A 6,560-nucleotide genomic window follows, 5' to 3' on the forward strand; every position below is an offset into this window, starting at 1 on the left:
TTGCTGGTTATAACTGATATGTACTGACTTATTATTGACATGTTATTGGCCTTTTGTTGACTCTTTTTACTTTTTCACCTTCTCCTTTTAATTTCTTGCCTTGCCTATTTGATTTGCTCTGTTGGGCCTCATGGTGTTGTTGCCTTCATTGTCTTTTTCTAGGATCTTGTTTAGAATTGCTTGTAGTGCTGGTTTGGTATTCATGTAGTTTCTCAGGTGTTCTTTGTCGTGGAAGTGTCTTATTTGCCCACCCATTTTGCAAGAGGGTTTTGCCGGATATATCAGTCTAGGTTGGAGGTTGTTCTCTTTTAGTACTTGAAATATCTCATTCCAGACTCTCCTTGCCGCAAGGCTTTGTGTTGAAAAGTCTGCTATGATTCTGATGGGCTTTCCTTTGTATGTGATTTATTTCTTTTCTCTTACTGCTTGTAGTATTTTGTTCTCCTGTTGAGTTTCTGGGATCTTGATTATTATATGTCTAGGTGTAGATTTTTTTTGATTGATTGTAGCTAGTTGGGGTCCTATATGCCTCAGTTATCTGAATGTCAAATTCTTCCCCTCTGTTTGGGAAGTTTTCTGTCATAATTCTGTGAACAGCTTTTTAAAGTCATTTGTATTTTCTCCTCCTACTTCATGTATTCCTATCAGTCTTATGTCATTCTTCTTTGCATCATCTAGGAGTTGATGGATCGATTTCTCATGATATCTTACTGTTTTTAAGAGACCTCTCTTTTCATGGTCACTGACTGCAATCTTCTATATCTGAGAGTCTATCTTTGCATTCTTTTATTCTGTTGTGTACACTTTCAATAGAGTGTTTAATCTCCTGGATATTTGTTTGAATCTGTTATATGGATTCCATTTCTTTCCTATGTTGGGTGTTTATTTTTTCCATTTCTTTCTTATGCTGGGCCTTCATGGCGTCTATCGTGGTCCTGAGCTCATCTATTTTTTTGTCAGTTTCTGTTGGAGAGTCTTGAATCATGACTTCCATTTTGCTCACTATCTCTCTGGTCATCTGGGAAATTATTTCTGTTTTGAATTTTTCTAGAGCCTGATTGATCTGTTTTGTTACTTCCTGTGCTTTGAGTTCAGGGTGTCCTGGTGGTTCACTATCGGCCTTTTCATCCTCATTTGCCCTACTGTTTGCCATTGGTAAACTGGAAGTCTGTCCTTGTGTCTTGTTTAAGTGTTTTCTCATTTTTATTTTTGTTGTTAGGCTGACCCTGATTTAATCTCTGGATTATCACCCAAATCTTCCTGATATAGTTGTGCCCTAGCTTCTGTGTCTCTAACGACCCACAGACATTCTCATCTTCATAACATCAGAGAAAACAGCTCATCAAATCAACCGCAATGCTTTACCCCAACTGATATGATCAGCAACACATTAAGATCAAGCACAACTTTGACACTGACCACCTGTGGTAGTCACCAGTCTATCACCCTTAAATCATTTGAATTAAATTGAAATCAAGAAGCAGTCCAGAACATGTCTGTAGTGAACAAAATTTCAATATAGTATATTTACCATTTAATGGCTCAGACAGAGGGAGGATGCAAGACCCCTGATCTCAGTTAGCTGATGGCTGAACCCCATGATGCTGACTGACCTAGGGCTGCAAGGCCCAGATTGAGTTCCCCAACCTTCTGAATGGTTGAACTCCACAAAGTTCTATTACAGGTTTCCCACGCCCTTTCTTTAAAGATGTTCAAAGTTGGGAACTCATAAAAATACCCTTGATGACCACCTCTGTCTTTGCAGAGTGGGTCCAAAGACTTGCACAGTCAGGAGGTCTGAGAGTGCAAGGGGGGGCGTTATAGGGGTTCAGGGGTGCCCACGTGGCTACCTTCCCGGCACTTGAGCAATGGCGGCTGGGTTGGGAGCTGGCATGGTTCTCCTTCCCATGGTGGATATGTACCCAGGCTACTTCCTGGTGCTTGAGTGATGGCGACTGTGTTTGGAGCAGGCGTGGCTCTCCTTCCCACGGTGGATCTGGGCCCAGGCTACCTCCTGCGCTTCTTCAACCTCTTTTATAAGGGCATTAGTTTCATTCACATGGTTCAAGCCCTTGTGATTTAATTACTTTCCAAAAGGTCACATCTCTTGATTCTATCACCTTGGGGCTTAAATTCCAGCTTATGAATTTTGGAGGGACATTTGCATTCAAAATTTAACACCTCTTTATTATAATTGATATCACAAAGAATGCAGATAAATAGTAAAGTGGGAGAAATACATACAGAAAGGTAAGTGGGAAGGATGTTGGGTCCATGCTCCAGGCACTCACCCGTGTTTAATCATCCAGAGGTTCTCTAAACTCTGCCCTTGAGTTTTTATGCAGGGTTCATTATGTAAGCATGATTGATGAATACATCATTGGCCAGTGATGATGAACTAAGTCTCACACTTGCCCCCCACCCTCAAAAGTTCCTTCCACACAAGGTTTGTTTCTCTGGTAACCAGCCTTCATCCTGAGGCTATCTAGGAGTCCACCAGCCCCACTTCATTAGAACAAAAGATGCTGCTAGTATCCAGGAAATTCCAAGGGATTTTGGAGTTCTGTGGCAGACAGTCCCACATCTTAGGAAGTTACAGAAGTTGTAGAAATTCTGTGTTAGAAACAAGGATCATTGATCAAATATTAACTCAGGAAACAGAGGCAGAGACCAAATAAATAAATATATGTCTTTCTTTTTTTTTGGTACTGGGGATTGCACCTAGAGCCTTTGCACTAAGCTACATCCCTAGCCCTTTACATTTTTTTTAATATTTTGAGATAGAGTCTTGTTATGTCACTAAGTTGCCCAGGCTGAGCTTGAATTTACATTCCTCCTCCCTCAGGCTTCCAGAGTGCTAGGACTATAGGCATGTGCCACCTTGCCCAGCTTCAAATGCGTATTTCTTACTGCAACACAACATCATACTTCTATACTTATTTATTATGATGTTCTTTTGTGGACTTCATGACAACTTAAGTTGCTTGTATTCTACTTTCTCTTCTTTCCTTTCAATTGCAGCAGTTCCACTTTAATATTTTTGAGATTTCCAATATTTCATTTATTTATTTCTATTTTAAAATTGTACTTAATATTATTTTAAGTTGAGAGATCATAAATATTTTACTTAAATAAAAAGTTCAATGTTAAAATATTTGAAAAATGCTGATATAAAACATTATTTCTTAGGTCATATATTTGCATCTAAAATTTTACAGTTCTCCAACCCTCAGTGACTTTGACTGCAACTTACAAATTATGACTCAGTGAGATAGGCTGAGGCCAATCTAAACTGGACTTGCATGCGCTGAACCTTGAGTGTATTGCTGTAGACAGCTCTTATCTTATCTTTGCAGGATTAGAGCACCTTTTCCATTCTTACCCCAATCAAATACAGAGATTCATTATTATAGAATAATACTTGCTCATCTTCAAAGCCAGCAGATAAGTTTCATTAGCTTCTGTTTTCACACTTTGACATTCTTTCCTCTTGTAAAGATGCTGGTGATTACACTGGTCCTATTTGGATAACCAGGACAATCTTCCTATCTCAAGATCATTAATCATATCGACAAATTTCTTCTGCCATGTGAGACAATGTATTCACAGATTCTACTGTTTAGAGTATGGGTATCTGTGGAGGCTACTATCTAGGTCACCATACAAAGCTTGTGCTAGAATCTGGGTGACATATGGGAAGAAAGAAACATTTCTGGTACAAAGGGGATGAGTAAAGCAAGATCAAAAAGTCTCAAGTGGAAAAAGTTGCCCCTATCGGGAGTCCAACCCAGTTAAGAGTGCAGGCTTACTCCTTTGCTTCTCATCTTCTACTTTTAAAAGTTTACAATGTATGTGCATATGATTTCTATATCTGCAAACAATTATGTGTATAGAGTGAAGCAAAGAGTCAATGGATTTGCTCAAAGTCACGGCTTGTTAATAGGATTATAACATAAAGTTAATGGGGTGTTAGGCTTAGCTGGTAAGTTCCATCTATGACCATGCTGCTTGAAGAATTATTTATGTTCCTACAGTGCATTAAAACCATATTTCTGAGGAATTAAGTACTTATAAATACACAAATCTCTCTTGCTATACATGTGTTCTCAAGCATATATTTGAAAATATTATCTATTTTCTGCCTTTCTTTCTCTGTCTATGGTCCCAGCCTGAGTTTAAGGTTTTCTCTCTCATCCCAAGATTCAGGCATATCTAGGGCACTGTTGAGTCATTGAGTTCTCTGTGCCTGCATTTTAAAAGCTCTGTCTCCAGAGTGAACATATACCCTTATTATTTGTTGGACAAATTAGTGAATAACCCTATTTGCAGCAAGGACTGTAGAGTCACATTGGAAAGAACTTGTCCCGAGGAAATAGAGTATTAAGCATGGAATTTTAGTGAAATAAAAAATCCCAATCCTGAGAGAAACAGGATCATCCAGAGCCCAGTTTTCTGTCTCAGATTGCCCTCAGCTCCCATATGAAGACAACCTGCAATTCGAATTCCCTAAAGACCTATGAACACCTGGGGATATTGCTTTGAGGACGATGGTAATAGGCACTTGGCCAAAAGTGGCTGCATCTCAGTGTGGTATGGCTCTGAGTAGTGCTGCTGTGTTTGGGGCACCACTGATTTAACAACATCAGCAGAACCTGCAGCAGTTTTGGTCTAGCTGGGCAGCTTGAGGGCGCTGGCATTTTGGCTGGGAGACTTGGAGGAGCACAGTGGGAGCAGACACCAACAACATCCACAAGTCTCCTTTAGAGCTGTCACGAGTCTCACATGAGTCAGCAGCAGTCATCACAACCTCATTGGTGAGAGGGTTGGGCTCCTGAGCATAGGCACACAAGCCATTCTATGGCTCTTAGAGAGCATTAGGGAGACACCGAGGAAAGCTGGAGAGGCCACAATAACACATGAAAGAAACAAACAGAGAAATCCTGTTTATTGTCAATGTGATCTTAATTTACCTATCAGACTGGGTTTAGGGAAACAGAGGTAATGCATGCATAAGATGTGTATTCTATGTGACAATAATATTTACCCACAAATTGCAATACAGCAAATTAGATGTATGTCTATTATATAGTAACATTAGCATGCACACACATAAGGTTCTATAAATGCTTGTATGTGTGTGTATGTTTGTGGATATAATACTTATATAAACAGAAATCAATTAGTGATTGGAGTTTTTACTGTGGAAAAGACTGACTGCTCAGTCATATGCAGCAAAGGTATAAAAACAGTAAAGCTCATTAGAGACCAACCACTGGGCCAACCTACTTTGCATGTGGTCAAGCAAACATACAGTGACTACACTGGCAGAGGGTGGTAAACAACCCTAGCAGTGTAAAGCAGTCTTCTGACTGGCAGTCAGGCTTGTGTGTGTGTGTGTGTGTGTGTGTGTGTGTGTACACGTGTGTGTGAGGGAGGAAGAGAGGAAAATTGCAAAAACTACCCTGGGTACGAGGATTTGTCTTGCTCATTTAAAATGAAAGCTAATCAATATGGAGATCCCTCAAAGAGCTGGGATTAGAGGTTCCATTTGACCCAGTCATCCCTCTGCTGGGTATCTGTCCAGAAGTATTAAAAGAATCATACCACAGTGATATGTGCACACTCATGTTTATGGTGGCACAGTTTGTAGTAGCTAAAACTTGGAAACAGCCCATTTGCCCATCAGTTGGAGACTGGATAAAGAAGATTTTTTAAAAAATAAAATGGAATACTACTCAGCCATAAAGAATGAGAAATTTGTCTTTCATAGGAAAATGGATACATATTGAGGTCATACTCTTAAATGAAATAAATAAGTCACGCATGTGTAAATACCGAATAGTTTCTCTGGTATGAATAAACTAATAGTACATAAGGTCCTAATGATATAATGGACAAGGTGAAATAGGAATAAAGGGGCTAAAGGTGTAGGGAAAGTAGGAAGGGTAGGGGAAAGCTAATAAGGGAAAAGAAAAAAATATGAGAAAATGAAGAAATGGAAATGAAGTGTTTGTAAAGGGGTAGGGTAGGAGGGGGTGAAAGGAGGGCAGGGACAAGGGGAAAAATGAGAACCAAGACCTGTCATGTAAAGGTGCAAGATCCCAATAATGAATGTAATTGTACTGTATACCTAAATGTACCAATAAACTCAATGAGGAAAAACAAAAGCTAACATTCTTTGTGGCTCTAATTGTTTCTCTGAGTTTGGAAAGAGATTCATGATTATTTTCACAAGAGATTTCCTGACAGTAGTATTTGTTTTTCTTATGGAGAAGCAAAACAGTAAAAAGTTTAGAGAGAGAAAGAGAGGGAGAGAGAGGGAGAGGGAGGGAGCTGGCCCTTCCTAAATGGATCTGAATCCTGAGAATTGACAGTAGTGACCACCACAGACTGCTATTTTACTAGGCCCTGTGATCCCCGTGGTTCTCATCTGATCCAGCAGGTGGAGGACTCTTTTTTTTTTTTCTTCAATTGATGCAACTCAGTAATTTTTATTGCAACTGGAAGACAATACATCACAGAAACTTTATGGTAGGTCTGGGGAAAAGTGCTATTTACAA

The sequence above is a fragment of the Fukomys damarensis genome, unplaced genomic scaffold (genome assembly GCF_012274545.1).
Source record: "Fukomys damarensis isolate Sample0158 unplaced genomic scaffold, DMR_v1.0_HiC HiC_scaffold_15, whole genome shotgun sequence".
Taxonomy (NCBI): Eukaryota; Metazoa; Chordata; class Mammalia; order Rodentia; family Bathyergidae; genus Fukomys; species Fukomys damarensis.